The sequence below is a fragment of the Aythya fuligula genome, chromosome 3 (genome assembly GCF_009819795.1).
Source record: "Aythya fuligula isolate bAytFul2 chromosome 3, bAytFul2.pri, whole genome shotgun sequence".
Lineage (NCBI taxonomy): Eukaryota > Metazoa > Chordata > Aves > Anseriformes > Anatidae > Aythya > Aythya fuligula.
This window is the reverse complement of record NC_045561.1, coordinates 21,494,989-21,517,467: the sequence shown is the minus strand read 5'-3', so window position 1 is coordinate 21,517,467 and position 22,479 is coordinate 21,494,989.

The window sequence follows — 22,479 nt, the reverse complement described above, 5'->3', positions numbered from 1 at the left end:
TTTCAGCAGCAAGTGGCATTTGCTAAAAAGCCACCCACCATTTCAGACGTGATGCTGCAACCTCTCAGCTCAATGAGTAATGTTTAATAACGTGACTTTTACTATTTTGGCTTTGAGGGTCCCACAAGGCTCCAACTTTATAGACAAAACCTCCCAAAATCTAGAATCATCTTTGCCTCCAGTGCACCCCTGAAATTTACTGGCTGTTTATATTGCTAACTGCTACTGCTGGGAAGAGTCCTATAAATTACCTCAACAACGTGTGGATTTTAGGGAGAAAAGCATTGCATAAATGAATCCATTTGTAGCCTGGAGGACGTGCAAGGTATCTGCTTGGTATTTCTTACTGTATTTACTCAGGAGAGAGTACCTCCAAGAACTGGGAGGTACCACGCAAAAAACCAAGTGGGGTAAATTCTCATTAACGTTGAGCTGAGTGGTGGTCAGGCTTTTTTGTTTAAAAGGCAAAAGCAGAATGTAAACTCTTCCAGGCCAACCAGTCTCAGTCCCAAACCCTGGAAGGTTATCTGTGGCACAGGCATCACTTTAGAGGTATAAAGCAGAGAGGCAAAATTTCTTCCATATACAGTAGATCCTTCACTCATGAAGATCCTCCATGCTAGCAGTCCACATATTTTCCTGAAACTACCCCATCTGGTTTTGATTATAATTCTTGGGTGACTTCTGGTTAAAGGCTATCTCATCAACATGGTTAGATCACCTCAAACATATTTTACAGTGTTTTTTTTTTGTTTTTTTTGTTTTTTTTTTCTGGTACAAGAAGCAGCTAATAGAGGAGAGAAGATGATACAGAAGATTGTTATGTTGTTTTGAGATTTGTTTGCTGCACTTCTGAGTAAAGGAGCCACAGTAAGGAAGACAGCTTTGAATTAGAAAAACACACAGATGGAAAACTAGGATTCCCTATTGAACTCAATTATTTATTTATTTTTATTAACTGCTTTTTATAAACATGGTTCTGTCTGCTCCCTTAATTCAAATTCAACATCCAGTCTATTTATATATATATTTTTTTTTTCTTCTCTACTTCTCCAAACCACAACTTTTTAACAGTCACAAAATAATTTTTAAAACTTTCTTAGCAAAATTAATTAGCAATGTGGTGCAGCAAGCTTTTGTACTGCTGACATCTCAGAATCTACAAGCACTATTTCAGTAAACAGTGCAGTGGAATTACTGACTTGAATGCACAGTCGTGCAATAAGCAAGTGCCCGTATTTCCATGATTTCCATTCTGTTTTATTTTAATTTGTTCACCATGTTGGGATTTAAATAGAGATATTTTCAGCTGGCTCCCAGAGTAATCTTCCATTAATGAGTTATTTTTATATTTAAAATTCACTCAAATGTTTTTTTCTGATAAAGTTGTTCCCCCTACATAACAGCTAGCCACAAGCATGTAATGTGATGTCTTACAAGAGCTAAGGCAACTGTGCCAATATTATTCCTTTTCTTCTATGAGCCCAAATTATTCCTTTTCTACCATGAGTAGAAAAGGATCTTCAGTGGTCTCCTGCCTTGTTCAAGATCCTTGTTTTTTTGCCGAGACATGCTCAAGGAGACCAACCTGCCTGGAGATTGGGGTGACTTCAGAGCTTTGCCTTGTGGCCATCCTGGATTTTTCAGGTCTAATCTCAGCCAACTGTAAACCTCTTGAAACACACCAAAGAGAAACTCTCATTCATCAAATCCTGCAAAGCACTACTGAAACAAGTGGCTGTGCAAAAGAGCAGGGGACATTTCATGTTGCTGTAGCTGCTGGGTCCGTTTTGACTGACAGAGGAGATGAGGGCTGTGTGAGTGGCAACAAAACATATTTCACCGCAATTAATCTTCTGACTCCATAACGCGCAGTATACCTGCAAAATTGCCTGCTACATTCTGGTTGTGTGTACTCCCTCTTGGTGCAGATGGCAAAGGGTTGGGCAGTGCACACCTGGAGGGCTGTGGTGGAAATTGCCTCCACACGGTGGGTAGTCACCAAACAGCACTTTAAGGACAGCTGGCTGGCTCTGGACTCTATCACCAGCACAAGATGTGGCTGGGTGTCCCAGATACAGGTCTTGCTCCCATTCTGCTGCTCAGTGCTAAGTGGCAGCTAGCAAGCCATCACATCTCAGTTGGCGGTGTGGGGTGCTGCTGAGATAGGAGTGATTATTGCAGTGCAAGCTCTTGATCCTTGAGCCTGGGAAGCTGGATGCTGGATGTCTTTGCATCCTACCTCCTATTTTAAGTTACTTCCTTTTTATAGCATAATTTCCAGGTGGGGGGATGTATTTCTGTACATTGAGTCTCCTGTTTTCCTTCCTTGATAAGAGCTTTAAATAGTGTGTAAGAATTGTCAGTGGGTAGCTCTTTTAATTACATAGAAGTTATTCTCTACATAACTTACACAGCTCATGACCTTGGAGCACCCCTCTGGACCACTGGCTGAGCTGGGTAGTGAGGATCGATCACAGCCAAATTGTGGTTCCCTGGTCCCATCAGCATATCCTTGCTCTCCATCCATGCCACAGCCCCGTGCTTACTGTGCTCTCCCAGGCTGTTGGGTAAGCTGTCAATCTGCAACTCTGCAAACCTCAGCCGTGGGCTGAGACCATGTAACTCTGCACATGGCTATCTCTGTGCCTTATCCCCCAACTTCAAAACATTAAAAAGTGCAAAATCCTGGGAATTTACAGGAGCTCTGTTAGGGCAAAAAAGAGAATCTGCATGTTTGGATTAAGCCCCGTCCTTCCTCCCTTTTGAAAGGGAGAACCTGCAGTGTGTTATGTCAGCCTGGGTTTCAGTACCTTCAGGTCTTTACCAAGAAACAGAAGGCTGCAATGAAAAACACCTTGTGCTATAATTTTGGCCTGATACAGACCATATCACTTCACTTGGGCTGTTGAAATGATGATAGGATTTGACTTGGATGTATGCCACATTTCCCAGTTCCCCCCATCGATCAATCTGGCTTTTAATCACCATCCCTTTTCCTGTTGAGGAATGATTTTCATCTAATTGCACTGTTAACCAAGGTCCATTTCCTCTTCTGCCATGTCCTTGGAAGTTTCTTGATGTCCCCATGGCATACACTTGCCATTTTCATTGTTGAGAAGGATTTTTTTTTTTCCTTTTTGACAAGCATTTCCTTCTCCAGCTTTCCACAATTATTCATAGATAATTCTGTCTATCTCTCTGGGTTTAGCTGTGTGTTGGTTACCCACTCAACTGGCTATACTTCAACTCAAAGGTTGACTTTTACAGAACTGTCATTTCTGAAGTTGGCAAGGAAAGCCCTGCTCAGATTTCCATAGTCACGTTTTTTTTTAATTTTTTTATTTTTTATTTTTTGCCAAAGGCAACCACAAGATCTGTACCTGCAGTGCTTTTTTTTTTTTTTTTTTTTTTTTTTTTTTTTCTCCTTCCCCCCTCTTTCTCTCTTTGCAGCTCTGTAATGAGACGTTTGTGAGCTAAAAGCTTCTGGTAAGAATAGCTCTGTTGAACATTTTAATTAGAAATGTAATTTCCCCTGACAATTACTAATGAAGCAGATCAAGTGTGATCAGTTGCCAGAAAATCATTGGAGATAGTAGAGGTTCTTTGCACAGGTGGCACACCAGAAGACCTCTTCTGCCAAGCAAAGTAGACTATATACAGCTACAAAGCTGGAGGTTGGCTCTTGCTATGGCATAAAAAGCTCAAGTTGTAAGTCATTTATTTGGCTAGTCATCCTGAAAATTTTTCTACTGGTAGAGCAGGGGAGGTGACTATATGCCTTCTGCTTGGCATGGGGTTTATGTTCATGCATGAATCAGACCAAGCAGACAGACACTGGATGTCATTGTACTAGCTGAAACTACATGTCTTTCTGTGACCAAGTTTCATAAACTAGTGCTGACAAAGTCCTGACATGTGCAGGTGTCTGGGAGCCATAAAGCAGCTTTTCTGTCCAGATACCACTATCTCACAACACCTATTTTTGCTGTGGGACAAAGAAATAACCATCCATTGTCTTCTAACATGCTCTTCAAGAGCATGGATTGAGGAGATAGGGAAAGAGAAATCAGCCACAATTCCCAAGAGGCCTGTGCTATTAGCACTTTCATTAGGCATTTTCTGAGCTGCCAGGTGACCCTGTGTGCCCTGGCATCCCCAGAAACTCATGTTACTCCTCTGTGAAACCCAAATGTAGGTCATCATCAACTGAAAAGGACAGGCCTAATTCAAAGCTATAATGACCCTAAGCGGGACAAGAAAATTGAGGTTTCCTCCTTGGAGAGCTGAGCCAAGCTCACCCCATTGCCATGAAGTGGGAGGTCACCCTCCTCCAATAGCAGGCCACAAAGAAGAGGGTGATGGCAGACGTCCAATGCTAGCACCCCAAACCAGCAGCCATGTGTAGCAAGTCAGACCTTCTTGTGAGCAAGGCCATAAGGAAGGCTCCTGCCTCTTACCTCTTGTGAGTTGTGCAGACTCTTGCATGGGCTCCTCCATTGCATCAGGCATGTGATGGCCCCAGGCACTGGAGTTTTGAAGGAAGGGTAAGGGAGCTTGTTCCTCATGTACCACAACAGCTGTTTTGTTCAGGTAACATGTTCCGTATACATGTGTCTACCTCTCCTCTCCCTGCCATGCTATCAGCAGCCCCATAGCATTACTGGCTGTGATTTAATGTCAGTGAACTCAGGTACCATGTCAAGTCTCAGCACCATGACAGATCTGTAGTGTCTGCATGGCTTGTGTCCTGTAGCAGAGACTGTTTTCACACGATTTCATTCATGCTCAGAATGGTCCTATCCTCAGGGTCTCAGACTTCTCAGTGCAGCACATAGAAACTTTCTTCTTTCCTTTGCAGCTAAGAAAACAGCTACAGGAATCAAATTCTACCAACCAAGTCTCTGATTCCAAATATATCCTTAATCCAGGGCCCTATATAAGGAAAATATATCCCTCTTTTAGACTGTTTCTCTTGGGAAGGGAAAGGTGAAGGGTTTAATTGTGAGGTTGGTTTTTTTGTTTTGTTTTGTTTTGTTTTTTTTTTTCTTTCTTTCTTCTTAGGTAAGAAGAATTAAAATCATGAGATTGAAACTTTCTGAAAAGAATAGCAAAAAAAGATTGAGACTGGAAAATGTCAATTGCTGAACCAAGACGGGATATGGGAGGAAAACTTGAAAATATGGTACTCTGAGTATTTCTTTGAAGTCTGACAGGTATCTATGACATGGAATGAACACAGGAAAACATTTCAGTTGTATTAAACTAGGCATGCAAATAAAGAAATGCAGCAGACAATTCTTATTGCTTGGAATATAGAAGAAACTGCCAAAGTCAGCAAGCCAAGCAAGGTACATAAATTCTGCAGGGAGCTGAACAATTCATTTATAGTTGCGCTAATAAGCTCTAGGTAGAGTCGTATTTCCTGAGTGTGCATGTGCAGATCTTGTAGGTGATGTGGTTTTTCCTTTGAGCTGGGTAGAGAGCAGTTTTCCTGTCCTGCAAGATTTTGAGACTTCAAAATGTGTTCCTCTTCCACCTAGGGAATAAAGTTGTAACTTTTCAAAGAGCCCCATTAAGAGCAAAATAAGAGAGGGAGAGAAAGAATGAAGGGAAAGAAAGAGAGAAGGAAGGAAAGAAGGAAAGAGAGAAGGATGGAAAGAAGGAAAAGAAAGGAAGGAAGAAACAAGGAAAAGAAAGGAAGAAATAAAGTGAAATGAAGGAAGGAAGGAAAGAGAAAGAGAATCGCTCTTCTCTACCCTACCTTCTCCACTCACCCTTACTCAGTACTGTCAACTGCATGGTGATTCCAGCTCACACCTTTAGGGTCTCAGGCCTTTCCCTTCCCTGCCTTTCTCCTACCATTCATGGAAGTTGCCCAAAAAGCTTTTTTGGCTCTTCACTGGTAAGTCTCTCATTGAAGTGGGGAACACCATGGGTTTAAATGGTGCTCCCATAACACTCCTGTCCCTGGTTAGTGCCCCAAACCTCAGTTCTCTTTCTTTGACTCATAGTTTCCATCCTGGAATTAACAAGCTTTGCTGCCAAAATTGTAGTTGAAACTGGTGTGCTTATGCAAAAACAAAGTTAATGTTTCAATCATTTGGCTTTTTTTCAAAAAAAAAAAAAAAAATCCACATTTCTTCAGTAATATCTGGACCTGCTAAATTTTTTATTTTATCCCTCCGTATTTTACACCCTACCTTTTCATGAGTAGCCCACATGAAAACAGCAGACTCCAAATGCATGGTCCACTTTGAGCAAGAGTAGTTGGAAAGAGACACGGGCAGGACATAAATGAATTCTTGTCATGTTGATGTAGTTCTACCTATCATACCTCTTTTGTCAAACTTGCTTTTGTGCTGCATAGCAATACACAACAACAACAACCTCTTCCTCCCTCTTTGTCATGATCATGAAATGTCACCATTTGGTGGCCAAGTGCAGCTACCAGTTAGACCTATGTGAACGGTTATGGGAACAAGTTTCTCGGATCAAGAGGTAGCATTCTGGAGATGCATTTGTTCTGGTGATACCTTGTTGTCCTCTGATTTCTTCCAAGGTTTTTTTCCTACAATATACCTTCTGGGGAGGGCATGTTGTCAGCCGACACCTGATATATATGACTATGGTCTCTGGTTAACAGAGCCTAACCCAGGGAATACCTCTGTTTTGCCAGTCTCTGTATGAGTTCTTGCACCCAATATCAAACTTTTTTTTTCTCATGTATTCTCCTTGTACTTTCTCTATCTCACTCTTTACTGTTGTCTTATTTTACAAACAGCAAATGTGAAGCACTGGTGGTAGTACATATCTACAGCTCTGTTACCAAACATTGCATTTCACTGAAAGGTCTTCAGTAGACATGGTTGAAAGAGGCCCTGTGTATCTTTGCAGCTTGCTTATCCCCCTTTATATCCCGTTACACAATCCTGCTGCAATATTCTCCCACCCTCTTTCTACTTCTTTCTTCTCAGAGTCATTGCTGAAATAGCTCTAATCAGAAAGTAATATAGAAGAAGAGAGAATATCTGCCTGGAGCGCAGCCCAGGTGGTGCTGCTGGGGCATACAGAAGAATAATGACATTGATAGAAAATTGTTGGAGTTATATGCCAGGCTTTCAAGCATGCCTTACAAGTGATCTCTGCTGGTCAGGAGGAGGGAAGACCATGGAAGGAATGATTAGCTAGGGGGACAGGGTGTTTCAGGCCAGGCTTTGAAGATCGGTCTTAATGGATGGTTTAAGTGGTTTTAATGGATGTTGAGGATTTGTTTCAGAGGGGAAGGATTACAAGTGACATTAACTGAGAGTCCAACAGTGTGTTTGGTATGGCTCATTTTGGGGAGTAATTGAGGAGTTTTATTTAAGGATGTAAATACAGAGAAGTGTCAAGAATGGAGACATTTGCCATAGGCTCCTCGTATAAATATTTGTGCTGAGAGGATGACCTTCCCTAGCTGCTGTGTAATTGATGACATCCACCGCTGCAAGAGCACTGTGCTAAGCTATTTTGGCACTGGGCTAGGGCTATGAATATTGTTTGTTCTGCTTCATGCTGACTTGGTAGCAAAGACCAGGGCGATACTGTCAGGACCAGGGCTGTTGGATGGGATGCCAAAGCAGGCTGGGCTCTGTCATGGCTTGCGTTCAGCACCGAGCAGGCAGCATCACCTCGAGTAGGTTCAGAGGAAGCAACAGCCTGATGTGCTGAAGGTGGCAGAGAAGCCACCCCGAGCACACAAAACTGAGGGGAGGTTTAACTGAGGATGCACAGGCCATGTGCCTCTTCTGGCTGATGACAGCATGTGTTTTGGACATCCTCATAGACTGTGGGGCATTTCGCAGCACCTGTGAGAGAGCTTCTCAGTTGCTCAACTGCAGGCAAGGACCAACTGTGCCAGTAGGGAATACAGACTGGTTCCACCATTAAACCCAGGTGCAGCACACAACTGGACATGGAGCAAGGGCACAGCATGCAGGGGGAGCTGCAAATGAAACAGCTGGTGGGGGTGGTAGCTGCCATTCTCATTTCTCTGCCAAGCATGGAAGTGGGACCATAATCCTCATGTGACAAATGACCGGGACACTCCAGCTGTCAGTGTTGGAAAGCACCAGCCCTGTCACAACATTTGCAGTGCAGACAGGGGTAGCTGGTACGTGCTAAAACTTCCTTCACTTCACTTGTATTCTGTTTTTATTAACAGTATTTTATAAACAGATTCATGTTAAGATTTTCATTTTAGGTAGTTTTTTTTTTTTTTTTTTTTTTTTTTTAATTGCTCTCAGTTTAACATTACCATTTGAGTGAATAAAAAAGTTACTTTCAGAATTTCTGAAATCTACAGTGAAAGGCCACAACCCAGAGGAGGGCATCCTGTCTTTTTCCATATTGTCAGCCACTCAGTGGCTTACCTGGTTTTGTCAGCAGATGGCCACAGAACCAGATGAGCCTGTGCAAAGCAAATTTGAAAATGTCCTTCTCTGGGCATAAATAACTGCATTAATGAGTCACTGCCATACTCCAGACTACCAACCAAAAGCCAGTGTGCCATTTTGGTGACAAATTAATTCTCTCAAAGCTGGTCAGAGAGTCAGCCTGAGAGCTGCCACAAACCTCCTTCTGCTTTCCCCAGAAAGCCTCCCTGGTAGGATGAAGAAGTCACATAACATGCATTTACAATCCGTAGCTGCCATGTAAAAAAAAATACATATATATTTTTGAGCAGAGCTGGATAAGACTGCTGACTGCTTATTCATTACATTTAACGCTCTCAAAACTATGTTGGCTTCTCATTGAAAAGAAAAAGCATCCAATATTCATGATATTGCATGATTCTTCCATTGAGTAATTTTTACTTTGCGTCCTCCAGGAAAGTCAAAGCTAAATCATGACTTTTTTCTTTTTTTTCTTTTTTTTTCTTTTTTTTTTTCTGCAGATATAAAATGAGTAATTCACTGTTCAGAAACATGACACTAATATGACTAATCACTCTGACATACTTATTTTGAACTTTTTTTCTTCTCAAAGATTTGGCTATTCCATGCACAGGAATATCATATGAATGAGATGATCATTCCTGACTCCCTGCAGGTTTTCAGCTGTGGTGTTGTAAACATGACCAGAACACTGATGAGCAGATTGGCAGGAAAAAGCCAGACTGTCTGAAAGGAAACAAAGTGAGGACAAGCATTAAGCTTTGAAAGAGACGACCAGGCACATGCAGTGATGACTTTTTCCAAATGTCTTTCGTAACAATTTTATTACTCACCTAAATCAGGAGAAATTTGACTGTAGTCAAACAAACTTTTTTTTTTTTTTTTTTTTCTCTTGCCTGTAGGGGAAAATTTGTATATTATTAATGTAATAAATCAAAGGTATATCCATCAGCGTTCTAAGTATTTATCATTTTCCAATGTATTTCTTTAGGAATCTACATTTTTGTGATGTCACGTAGCAAAAGTACTACTTGCTGGGCAAGCATGCAACAGGTATAAGCCTGAAAAGACTTGAATGTAAAGAGAGGGGATGTTTACTATTTGCTGTATTTGATGATAAACTTACACATTTAAATACAGGGTTTCTGTAAAGCCTCTGAAGGTAGTAGTGTCCTTGTGCCTTAGCTTCTTCTTCCTCATGATCTGATGTGTATCCAAGAGTTAGAGTTTAGTTGTTCTGGTGCAAAAAATAGTCATAACGTTCTATCATAGGTATCCAGCATGCAGTGTTTGTTTTATTTCTGCCTTGTAAGTGGAATATCTTCTTTCCTTGGATGATATAGGTAAATAAGGAAGGCTTCTGCTAAGCTGGGTCATCTTTTGGCAAGACATCTGTGTCCATTCATCCTATTTCTATACCTGATAGTGCTTCCAGAACAGTCTATCCAAATACCCTATACCCCTTCGCTGTAAGGTATAAGGTTTCTGGAATACCTAGAGCAGTGCAGAACATCCAGTCACATTCTGAGCACTGGCAGAGTGGCTGACGGGTCAGCAATTACTTCATTTTCCTTCTCTAGCAACCACTATCTATAATTCTTTAACAAAGGGCCAGCTGCAGAAATTAGGATCTTTGACAAATGGTACTATTCATCATTTTGTTTCTGAGCAACTGGTTAACTGGGTCTTTTCATTTTCCTAAACTTTTCCATAATGAAGACTTTGCCAGGGGATGGCATCTCCTGGCTTTGTGTCAGAAATGTGAGCAAGGAAATTTCCCCACAGATTTTTTTTCTTGAGCCTGAGCCTTGTAAAATTTAGATGCATCAATCTTTCATCATCATCTGCTTCAAGGCGAAGTCTGGAACCACGTAAAGAAAATTGTAATAAGTTCTGAGAAATGACTAATTCTGGAATGAATGTGACAAATTTCATCCTGTGTTTGGCTGAACTCCTCCTGAGTGACTAACTGCTCTGGGAGGAATTTCCAATTGTCTCTCTGAAAATTGGCCTATTTGAATTAATTCAGCATATTCTATTTTGATTAAGTATGTGTCATCTTATGTTAGTACGACCAGGAGATATGGGGCTGTTTGTTTTCCTTTTGGAAATTATACAAACAAGCTAATTATGACTCATGCACAATACGTGCCCTCAGTCCATGATAGAGGACATGAATGAGAAACCATTAACTGCTCTGTGTGTAAGCTACCAGCGTGGATTAAACCACCACGGAGTAAACAGTACCTTTTCCTCCTTTAACATCTTAGCAATTCCTCCTTCCCAAGGAGAGAGGTGGTCATTCAACCTTATTTTACACTGAAATCTGAGAAATAACAACAGATGAAAGAAAAAGACTAGTCCTCTGCAGTAGGTTTCATGAGCCCAGTCTTATATCTCACCCTCAGTCTCTGATGTCTTCTTGCAGATACCCTGTTTTCAGCTTATTTGCAGTATGATTCCCTCCTGTCCCCCGATTACTAAATTTCATGTGATGCATGAACAAATGTGTTTTCATTCTGCCCTATAACTTTGCAATATGCTACTGTGGCTCTTTCTAATGGGCCAGAATTTGAGTTTTTCTGCTGCACCCTAGAAGACATATGCTGAGACATACAGTATGTAGAATATGTTGTGTCACAAAAAAGCAGTATGTTTTCTTTTCTGGAAGATGTGTTGTTGTTTGGTGCTAATTTCTTTGCTTTTTCTTGCAACTGTTGGACAAGCACTTTGACCATGGCAATCAGTGTAAAGTAACAAATCTACCACAGTATGTCTGAGTATATGGAAGAAAAATCACACAAGAACTCACAGAAAGAACAACCAGGTGCAGATAAAGCTGCAGTAGAAACATTGGTGACAGATGTTCTTCCTGGGCTGCTGGAGGGTTACGCACCAGGCAGCATCTTCATCATGCTACATGACATCTCCTGCTCCGGTGAGGTGAGACGTTACATGATGACTTTTACAACTGCGTAATAGTGCCAGAGGAGGTGAAGTGCTGCAGCACCTCTGCCTGTAAACACCTTCGCTGCAGCACTGCTGATTGGCAGGGGGATCATAAAGAGAGGGAAAGTTCTGTGGAGAAAACGTGCACCAGAAGATTAGGCCGTTGACTTGTGAAGCTTGGCAGCTACCCTCCTTATAAACACCTTCTCCACCAGGCATGGATTGTAAATAATAAAGTAATTGAGGTGATTGGACTAGAATAGAAGATGAGACTGTCATCCAGACCTGCAGGAAAAGAGCTCTGCTATAACACATGACGTTGTGCAGGTCGAGCTTTACCTGCTCAAGGAGTTAAATGTAGAGGCCTTAAGGAAAGGTTAACACACCTTTCCAGAACTTCAAAACTTCCTTCCTTGTTCCAAGTCTCTCCAGGCTAGAAGGGTAAAGAAGGAGGCCCTGAGCCTTAAGAAACTCTTCCTATTATAACTGATGTGGGTTTTTCAGTCCCAACAAAGCTATTACAAAATACGTACACATAAGTACCCACTACACACTGGGAAGTTAAAAGGTTTGGGGATTATTATTATTTTCTCTTTAATATTTGTACTGCAGCACCTGACTTTCTTCTACTCCCATAATAACTCATGAGAGAGAAGAAAACTTAAAGGAAACCACTGGAAGTTTTATAAATAGAAGTATTCCTGTGTGCAAAACTTTCCCAGTGCATTAGTTATTCTGAATACCTCAAGACGTTTAGGGCCTGAACTTATGAACTGTCCTAAAGCTGCTGCTGAAGTGCTGAAGTAGAGAATGTGGATTATTTTTGGAAGGAGAAAAAAGAAAAAAAAAAAATCTGACTTTGCAGCTGTAAAATTAGCTTTTTATGAGCCTTACATGATGTGACCCTCTGTTCTGAGGATCTTAATATCAGGTGCAGTAAGGTTTTCAAAGCATGATTATAAATTAATATTTGCAATCAGGGGGCAGGGCTCTGTACGATAGGCAGTCTCCCTTCTCAGCTCAGAATTCTGCAGTGTTGAAAAATCTCCTTTAAGCTGAGGATCCTTCAGTTATTTTGCAGGGAAGTGACTGCAGAATAAGTGGTGTCTAAGTAAAATCTATCAAGATGGAATTGTCAAAAGCCAACAAAATCAAGAAGAGTGCAACACAGCTCTGGTTGCCTGCACTCAGAGCTGGCGCTGAGAACCAAACAAAAAGCTGATGCTTCCACCTCTTCCTATTGCTATTTCAGAACAGGAAACCTTTTATCAGTGCACAGCCATTTGCCAATCAGCCTCCATCACAAAGACTGTGTTTGGAGTTTTTCTTTTTTAATGGAATTTTCACTTTTTAAAAGAATTTTTCAGTTTTTAAAATTAAAGAGGAAAGAATGCTTCATGCATCTCATAATAAGGCATAAGGCATTTTAGGCACTCTTGCACCACTTGCCAGTACTGCTTGAAGATCCAGCAGTAGTTTTTAAAAGGAAATATTAGCAGGAGTTAAGAAAATTTGGCAAAACATTTTGTGAATGCCAGAGAAAAACATGGAATATCTCATCACCAGCTTTGGACAATTTTTATTGAATTTCTACTTTTCTTCATGCAACAGCTCTTAGGGTAAAAAGAACTGCTTGGTCGTTAAAGAAGGAAAAACAACTTTCCTTACTCCAAAACAAAAGCCCCATGATAATCAAAATGTTGCCATTTCACCACACTGTTAAAAAGGTCACAGTTTTGGCTGAAGGCCACTTTGCAAAGTGATCTGCTTTGTCACTTGAATAGGCTGGCTTGGATCATGAAAAATCCTAAACTGGGGCAGCAGAGAGAAAAAGAAAGTGTTACAGCCTGGAAAAGAAACAAACATTTAATAACACTCATTGCTTGTTTGTACAGCATTAAGGCAAAAGAAAGAGAAAATAAAGCCTCTTCCAGGATCCCCATATTAGTTTGGAAGGCAGCTCTGTGACACTGGTTGCATTTTCTCTTGTGCTCGTCCTGACCAGCATGAACTGTGTGGTGAGGACATTGGCCCCAGTTGCCAAGAACAACAAAACGGATGTGCAACACCATACTAAAATTTACACTGGGTTGACAGACACATTCAAACTCAGCTGGCTGCTCCTCAGGGGCTTGATCTGAACACCGTCCATGCAGTTAAGTTGTTCTCACTGTTGTACGGGGAGAAGAAAAAAAAATTTTAAAAAAGGAAAAAAGAAGAAGAAAAAAAAACTTTGGCAGGGAGAAGAGATGACATGAACGTGGAGCAAGAAATGTGTGTGTATATGTGGTGTGGGGAGCCAGGGGCAAAAAGGAGTAGTTGTGCTATGTTGTGCTTGGGGAAAGCGTTATTTCCATGTGCTAGGTGGAAAGACTGTTGGGGCTGGTGGTGATGGTCTGCAGAGTCCAGGTGGTGACCAAGCTGGGTGGCCCCAGGCCTGCCAGGGAAGCCACGTGGAGCTCAGCTCACGTCCACTTTTGAGGTATGACTATGAAAAGCATGCCAGAGGACTGACCCAGATCTCCGCCAGGCAAGAGCCAAATGCCAGGTGTATTCCCAGACCTAAGAACAGATGAGGAGGACACAGTGTCATCCATACAGCTTCTTCATACCTGAAAACTAAGTAGAGAAATTACAAAAAAAAAAAAAAAAAAAAAAAAGCAAATTATGATTGGTCTGAGAGAATTGCTGAGAAAAATCAGGTGTGGGAGGAAGGAGAAAGTTTCTGTCACTGTGGACACACCAGACCCCTGGAGGTCAGAGAAAACCGTTTCTCTTGAGCTACCAGCATTCATTGGCTTGAGTAAGGAAATCTGTGTTTGACAGGTAGCTCTGAAGTACAGGGCTGGGGAGACTGTTTGGGGAACATACTGGGAGTGGGACAATGTGGAACATCCAGCTGGGCGTTCTCAGACAGGACAAGGAGAAAAGGACAGACCTACACATAGGAGAAGAAAGAAAGAAAGAATATAATGAACTCAGGGTTGCAGGTGGGAGAATGAACTATGGTAGTGGGATTTGAAGGCATAAATCTTTCTGGTGTCAACTAGCCAACTACTTTTTTAAGGGGGTTCCATTTCTCTTGGACAGATACGTTCACAACCCTTCTTTTCATATGGATCTCCATCTGTTTTGTACTGAGAGCAGACCTTGAAAGTGTTGTTTTTTTTCTCCAGGTGAAAATAAACTTCTCCTAGATTTTACCTGTGTGTCTTTCTTCAGGGAAAAATCATATTTTTTACTTTAATTCCTCCCTCTGAAACATACTAAGCTTCTCCTCCTGCTCTCTAGGCAGTTGCCCCTTGGGATAGGAAAGGAAATAAACAGCTAATGGTTATGCTTTAATTAGGCTTTATTGGACTTAACACAGCTTATGCTCTGCATATGTGCAGCAGAGAGTTAGATACTTAGAAAATCCTGTCTTTGCTATTATGAGTTTATGAGGTCCCGTCTTTGCTATTATGAGTTTATGAGAAAGGAAGCCCAAGGAAGATCAATACATCCTCTGTGTAGATTACAAATGGTTCATGACGTATGTCCACAGGAGCTGTTTTTAGTGAGGGTAGTCTAGTTATTATGGATTTGACATAAACTTGGCCCGGTGCCCTGAGGGAATGCAATGTAGGCATAATTTGGTCTTCCTGTAATTGTCTATTTAACTTGGCAATCCAGAGTAATTTTTTCCTGTGAAATGAGACCGAGACGTCACTAAAGCGGCGGTCAGATTAATTAATGAGACATAATAATGCTCCTAATAAAAGCTCATGAGCTGAGTCCTCTTCCCTCCCCTTTCCTCTCCTCCCCTGCTGTCCTCCCCCTGCTGAGAATGCAGCTTCCCAGGAATCCATGAGTCACACTTCGTAAAGGATTTTCTTCTGTAGTTGACGCAAACAATGCAGCAGAGAAAAATAATAAGTGCAGAACCATCTGTTTGATGAAGTCCTTGACATTTTATTTCATTTCCCCCTATTGCATATTAAAGGAAGTAAATAGAAAAACATTTGCTAATTATACCACTGTTTACTGATTGCTGGGCGGCTTTTATTGTATTTATCAGAAATGCTAGCCTGTCCTGCAGTCCTGGCTTCAGCATCCTCCTGCTTTCTGCTTTGTGTGAGAGGAGCATGAGAGCAACCTTGCAACCTCTGTAAGACTTCTGAGCTCTTCATCTCCAGGCAGCTCACACAGGGGTGGAAGTGTGTCCCTTCTGTGCACATAAGAGAGCTGGGAGAGGTGATGGGAAGCCATGGATTTGGGGGTAACGCACTGACCTTATGGCAGAGCCAGAAGCAAGAGCTCAGGCTGGAGCCTTGGCCCTGAGGTTGGAAGCTGGAGGAGAAAGGTTGTCTCTTCCTTCTGTAGGGCCAGAAGTTTGTGCAGCATTTTGGCTTTTTCACTTGGACTCAGTAACACCTGGCAGGGAGGTCAAAATGGCAGTGTTTCAGTCTGACTTTGATAGCCTGAGTTGCAGCTTGCCATTTGGCCTTTTGAAAGAAATCTCCTGGACTGGCCATTCTCATTCCCTCCTTTCCAGTGTCCTGGACAGTGTGCTTGTTTCCCTGCCCAGTTCCCTTTGTAGGTATAGTTTTATGGTTCAAAAGCAGTCCTTGGACAGTATGAGGGATGAACAGTAAAATACAGAGTCTTACCCCTCCCTCTGTCTGGGATTTGGATTTGGCTAATGGTCAGGGCTAGGCAGTGCTATTTGAAAACAAGTTGGTGGCCTAGGGCCAGTTATATTAGGCAGCTATTTCCTTTGCAAAATCTGAGCTATTGGCACTCATTAAAAGCCACAGCAATGAATCAAATGGCTGTGAACTGAAGTAGTTTTTTCTCCCACCACACCATGTAAGGCCAGCGCTAGAGCAACTTGGCCTAGGCCATTACTAGGAAGGGAAAGATTTGCAACACTGAGGAGGACATGGTGACCTTATCTAGGAATGAGAACACTAGGAAATACAGAAACACCAGCTTGTCTTTGGATGAGAAATCAGTGCTGATGAAAGAATCTATTTCTGGTTATTTCCTTGGGTACAAAAGACTTAATGAATTTTCCAGCCCACCATTTGGACAGATTTAAGGGATTTTATTACTTATACTTCCATGAAGATTCTATCAGTAGTTCTGGTTGTCCTGATGGGCTGGATGTTTTGAATCTCCTCTCCAACATCAGTTCCCTCAGACAGGTTTATGTTCCCAGTGCAGTAAAACTCTCAGTTGAGAACACAAATAGTGGAAGATATATTTCTCCATGTCTCCAACCCGTGGTAACACATATGCAAACTTGGCTCCAAGGGGTGGATATTGCACACTGGTTTTGTTCTCTTTAAAGTTCTCATGAAAGGAGTTATTTTAAAACAAGAGCAAAGTGGCTTTTTGATTGTGAAGGAGATGCCCAAAGTTCACACCGCTGCTTGAAGCACCCAGCACATGGAAAGTATTCACTACAGCAGGCCCCAAATGGCAAGTCATCTACCAGACACTGGGTTAACAAATCTGGGAAAGTTCAAAACAGACATGCTGGCTGGAATCCATTTATTACATTTACTATTGACTACACACAATAATGTAGCTTGTAAGGATAACTTCATAAAGCAGTTGTTATTTTCTGACAAGCAGAAGTGTGCAGTACAGAGAAGCCTACTGTTGTTTCCCATTTTGTTTTGGTTAGAGGAATCCGAGGGTTTGTAGTGATGGTCTTAGTTGGTGTATACAAGTGCATGAATGTTTCTTTCTTTGTGATATCATTCATTCTGTCTGGTGGTCTTTTGTGGCTTTCCATCTGCAAATCCTTTTTGAAATATGATTATGCATAAAAGAGAAGCAATAGTTAGCTTCTAGTTTGTTATGGTTACTTTTGAATGTTTGGGGGGGGGAGGATTTATTTTTTTTTTAATGCTAATATTTTATTGATTTAGGTGAAATCTTCATGGGAAGGAAAACATATCTGCTTCTTGGTGTTACATATAAAGTCCAGTATCTCCACGATGTTTTCTACTTGTTTCCTGCAGTGATTTAGAACTGAAATGGAGGATATAGAGGATATATGATGTAAACAACTCCATCCTATACTTATCTTTAAGAATCTTGAACCAAAAGAGGTAAATCTTGAGTATTAAAGGACTTCCAGTTTCCATCCTATGAAACTATTGGTTAGAGCTGTGTCAGTGTATCACAGTAGGAAATGGTCAGGCAGTAAGTTGTCAAACAGCTTTTTTTCGCAAATGCATTAATAATGAAGCTGTGGAAAGTTTCCACTGGGTTTGCAGAAAAAGGAATGGATTCCAGTCACTAAAATGTCACAAGTTTGTTTCATCTTATTTTGACTCAAACCACTTCTCACTTCATAAAAATGGCTGTGTAATGGGGGGGAGGGGGGGGGAAGGTACGGAGTGGGTTGTAATGTGTGTGCCTCAGTAACTCCTTAGAAGTTGGCCATACAAATTTATCCTTGCTTGCTTCCTCTTGCCAAGGGCACCTGTAATCACTAACAGATCTGGCAGAGCCCATCCGTGCGGTGTTGTCAGTCACAGACTATCACAGCAGCTACTCGTAGGATAGTGTTGATCTCCAAAAGCCTCTCCAGTTTCTCTCAGCACCCAGGGGCTGTAAGGAGCAGAGACAGGTGCTGCCACAGAGCACCATGGTCTCACCATCTCCTCCAGAGCCACTTGGCTGCCTCAGTGGGACAATAGCTGCTAAAACTCAGTGTAAGCACTGTGAGGAGAATCTGTGCAGTGAAATACAGGTCATTTTGTTTCCTTTCACAGCAAAGAGGAAGGCTTTCACTTTTGGTAGGCTTCTGGCTGCTGCTTCAGTGCTATCTGAAGCACAAGCACTGAAAAGAGAGGCCTGAAGGGGAACTTCACTGGGGCAACGTGGAGCCTTGGCAGAATTACACAGTTAGGCCTATGGTCTGTATAGCCCAACAGAAAATAATTGCATTGCTTTCCAAGCCCTCCTGTGCCTTTAGGATGCTTTCTGTCACCTTCAGCAGGCCAAGTGCTTTTTATAAGCACTCTGTAAGGTGTTTTTGCTGATGACAATTAACACAGACATAGCCTGGTTAAAATTTGTAGGAAGAAGAGTAGCTCCTCAGATGCATCCTGCATCACCACACCACCATCCTCAGAGGGATTTAAACTCCTTTTTGCCCTCAATTAGATCCTTTCCCAATGTTGGGTAGTGTGACAGAGCTGGTTTTGGGAGTCCTCTGACTTAGAGCTAAGGCTCAAAGACACTCAAGAGGCCATGAACCCTGCACCACTGCAAAAACATGTCATTCCCAAAGACTTATTTAAAATTTAAATCTCTCTCTTAACTTCAGATCCTACCAACATTGTCATGTTAGAGATGGATTGGTGTGGAACTCGAAGCCCAAAGATAGCTCTTGAGAGCTATCTCATTTAGGCCTATCAGTACAGAATGTGTGCAGCCAGACCCAGGTTTGGTTGCAGCTGTGTTTATGAACTAGTACCACTGCTTAAACTGTGGGGATCCCCAGCATATTAATGATCCAGTTTTGTTTCTTTAAGATTCAAGACCTTTTCACATGTATAGAATACCTGGGGACAAGACACAGACCTTGTTCCCACATGTTCAAATGTATGCAAAAGCATGATGAAAACATGAATTAAAGGTTCACCATGACCAGAAAGAGTGGTCCCCTGCCCTCATCTTCAGAGCAATGTTCTCCTGCGCAGATGCTCAAGGCTGATCAGATTGTAGGTGTGCTCTATGTAATTTGTGCTAGCAAGGGTGGGCAGGTGAAAGCAGATCTCTTCTCATTGTCAACTGCCCCTTATTAATTTACTTATTCAGTTTTCAGGAGTTCAGTTAGTCAGAGGCAAGATTTTGTAGAAAGAAACAGAAGGAGGTGCAGCACCTGGGCCATAGGACAAGGCAGAATCACAGGGTCTGTGAGAGAAGTGAAGAAAAAATGCTGACAGCTTCCCAGCTAGTTGATAAGTAGTGCTGGCATGCCTTCAGAGGAAGCTGGCCTCCGAGCCCATGCCCAGCAGAGGAGAGGCATGGTTGCGGCCAGCAGCAGGAAGGGAAGGAAGGAAGGGGGCTTTACTCAGCCACGGCACTCTGTAGGCGCTCTGCAGACCAGCTGGATCCCACCCGCTGATGGACAAGGGCTGTATCTCTCCTTCAAAAAATGCTTGGCTTGCTTGGGCTTGACTTCGATGCATTGGTGTAGTTCCTGGTTTTGACATTCCCCTGTTTGCGAGCTAACATAAGCAAATATGTTCTTTTGATCTTCCATGCAGCTTTGTGATACTATACATGCAGCTCCATGCTCTCTTTCACAGATGTCAGGTTCAGCTGCCACATGGGACCTCCGAGAGAAACTGTTTTGTGTGTTTTTAAAGGAAAATTACCCAATTATTTTGATGGAGTTAATGTGGAGATGGTGACCTTTACATTCAAGCTGTTATGCTACAAATGTTCCAAATTACATTATGTGCTCTGCTAACGCTGCTGACAGGTTCTGCATGATTAATAGTGTTTATAAAGCGTGTACAAGACGTTGGGAAGCCTAGGATAGAAGAACTGGTATGGGATTTATTTTGCACTAAACATGATAAATATATTGTTGGACTTAGAGTATTTCTTCTCTTTCTAGAAATGACTTAATGATGGAGAGAAAATCACTGATTCATTAAATGAGCTGTTTAATTTCTCTGTAAGAAAACAAAAGCAAAGCATATTGATAATTGTTGGTCCAATATGTGCATTAGATTGATTGTTTTTAAACGAAGACTAATGTTTTTAATACATGTTTTTTACTTCAAAACTGGCCTGGTTCCTGATTCTCTGGAAGGCTGTAGGAAACTATTCTGTCAGCTGCATGGGGCTGTGGTATGCCAGGGGCCACACACAGCTAAGAGGAAACTTCAGGGTGAAGCCTGACATAGGTAACAGAGGCAAATGTTTTAATAGGGAAAAAGGTATCAAGTTTCACTTTTGTGCTATGGTGAGTACGATGTGAGGGGTGTTATTCAACAAAATAAATAGCCAGATACAAGTTGATCCTGTCTACTTGAGAGATCATAGAATCATAGAATGGCTTGGGTTGAAAACGACCTTGAAGTTCATATAGTTCCAACCCTCCTGCCATGACAGGGATGCCACCCACTAGATTAAATTGGCCAAGGCCCCATCCAACCTGGCCTTGAATACCTTCAGGGATGAGACAGCCACAACTAGGATGCAGTTGGCCTTATGGGCTGCAAACATGCGCTGCTGGTTCACGTCAAGCTTTGCATCCACCAGAACCCCAAGATGTCTCAGAAAGGCTACTTCTCGGCTTAATTTTACAACAAAATGCCATGGCTTGCTCTTGAACTATTTTCCTCTCTCTCAGTGTCTCAGGAACAGGACCCTGTTCCTCGCCACCTGGTGCCTTGGCAGAGCTTCCCCCCTCCCATATGTACCATGTTGTCCTGTACTAAACCTTGGGCTTGCAACAGGGCTCCAGCTCAAAATCCTGTGTAACTGAGGGTGCCAGGGAAGCCTTTCCCCATTTCCAGCAGTGTTAGTTAAGCAGAGAAAATCTCTCTCATGCAGATCTGAGCAGGTGGGTAGAGGAGCTCTGAGTACCCATGTGGGCTCCTGCTGAACTCCACCTGGAGGTCTTCTGCATGCGGGGATGGAAGGACTGATTTGTTGGCTGGACTCTAGATTGTGCTAATGTGATGTTTGCAGCCACAGATTTTTGAGTCAAGTAAGCAGGACTATTTCTAAATCACCTTGTGGCTAACACTGCCCCAGTATCTACTCACTTAACTGAATACAGTGATTTCTTACTCACAGGATAAAAATGTGAGTCACAGTAATGCTTCTTTATACCACTCTGGCAAGGCAAAAGCACTTCTAAACACATGCAAATTATGTTTACACTTATTGTGTAGATTCTTATGGCTATCTGAGTAAAATGAAGAGGCCTTTATGTAAATGAGTAGGGTAAGAGCATTGATCTTGTGCCTTTCATACTACCACACACATCAGAGATAATAATAATCCACAAACATTTTATGCTCCAGCTTTCCACTGAGCCAGAACTTGCAAGAAGTACTCAATACTTTTATCGTTAGCTCTGCCTTCACTGCCATACTGATTTTAGAAGGCTCAGGGGAAAAACAAAAGCATCTATAAAGGCATTCTAATTTTTAACATAAGCTTGGGCTTTGATTGTAAAATGTATCTCATTTGGTCATCTTGGTTTTTAACTTCATGCCATTCCCTAAATTCATCACTTGCTGCAGCTGTTCAGCACTTTGCACCTGTGCATTTACCCCTGAGAGACTCCAGACTGAACCAGAAGATTTTATAGGCGCTGAGGCTAATGGCTAAACTTTCAAGATTTGTTTTTCAAATAAATGCCCTTTCTTTCCACATTATACTTACAGCAAGCCAGAATGGTTAGAGGTTGCTTATGAGAAACCCACCATAAGGCCCTTTAACATGGGGATCTAAAGAGAAACAGATTGTATTCCCTTTACAGAGTGAGAGTTTTTAAAGAACGAACATTTAATGAGTATCTCATTTCTGCATTAAAGACTGAGAAGCACAGGTTTTAACTGATGTTAATGAAGAAAAGTGGGGGAGGAGTTCCTCTGTATTTCATGCTGTACTATGAAAAAAATTGAAATAGCATTTTTCTCCATTATTCTTTTTTTTTTTTTCCTTTTTTTTTTTCTTCTTTTTGTTGTGTGTGTATTTGAATTTTATGTTTTTCCAGTGTGTATGCATTATTTTATAAACCTTACTATCCTTGCCAGTCTGGGACTGTTATCCATTCCCTTTAGTCACATAAATAAATATTCTTGATATTCATGTGCTTGAATGAATATACCACAGGAGAAGGAGAGAGTGAAGAAAACATGGTGGAGGTTTCCCTGGGTCTCTAAAAGTGAGCATAGTGAGCCTAAGTCTCACAGCTGAAAGGCTGAAGTTTGGCACTGTGGGACCTGCTAGTACTTGAGGCTTTGTAGCATTCAGCACCTGCCAACATCAAGGCAATCCCTCATTTATTTGGGAAGGGAATCTAAATAAGAATTGATGAGCCAAGCATGTTACAGATGGA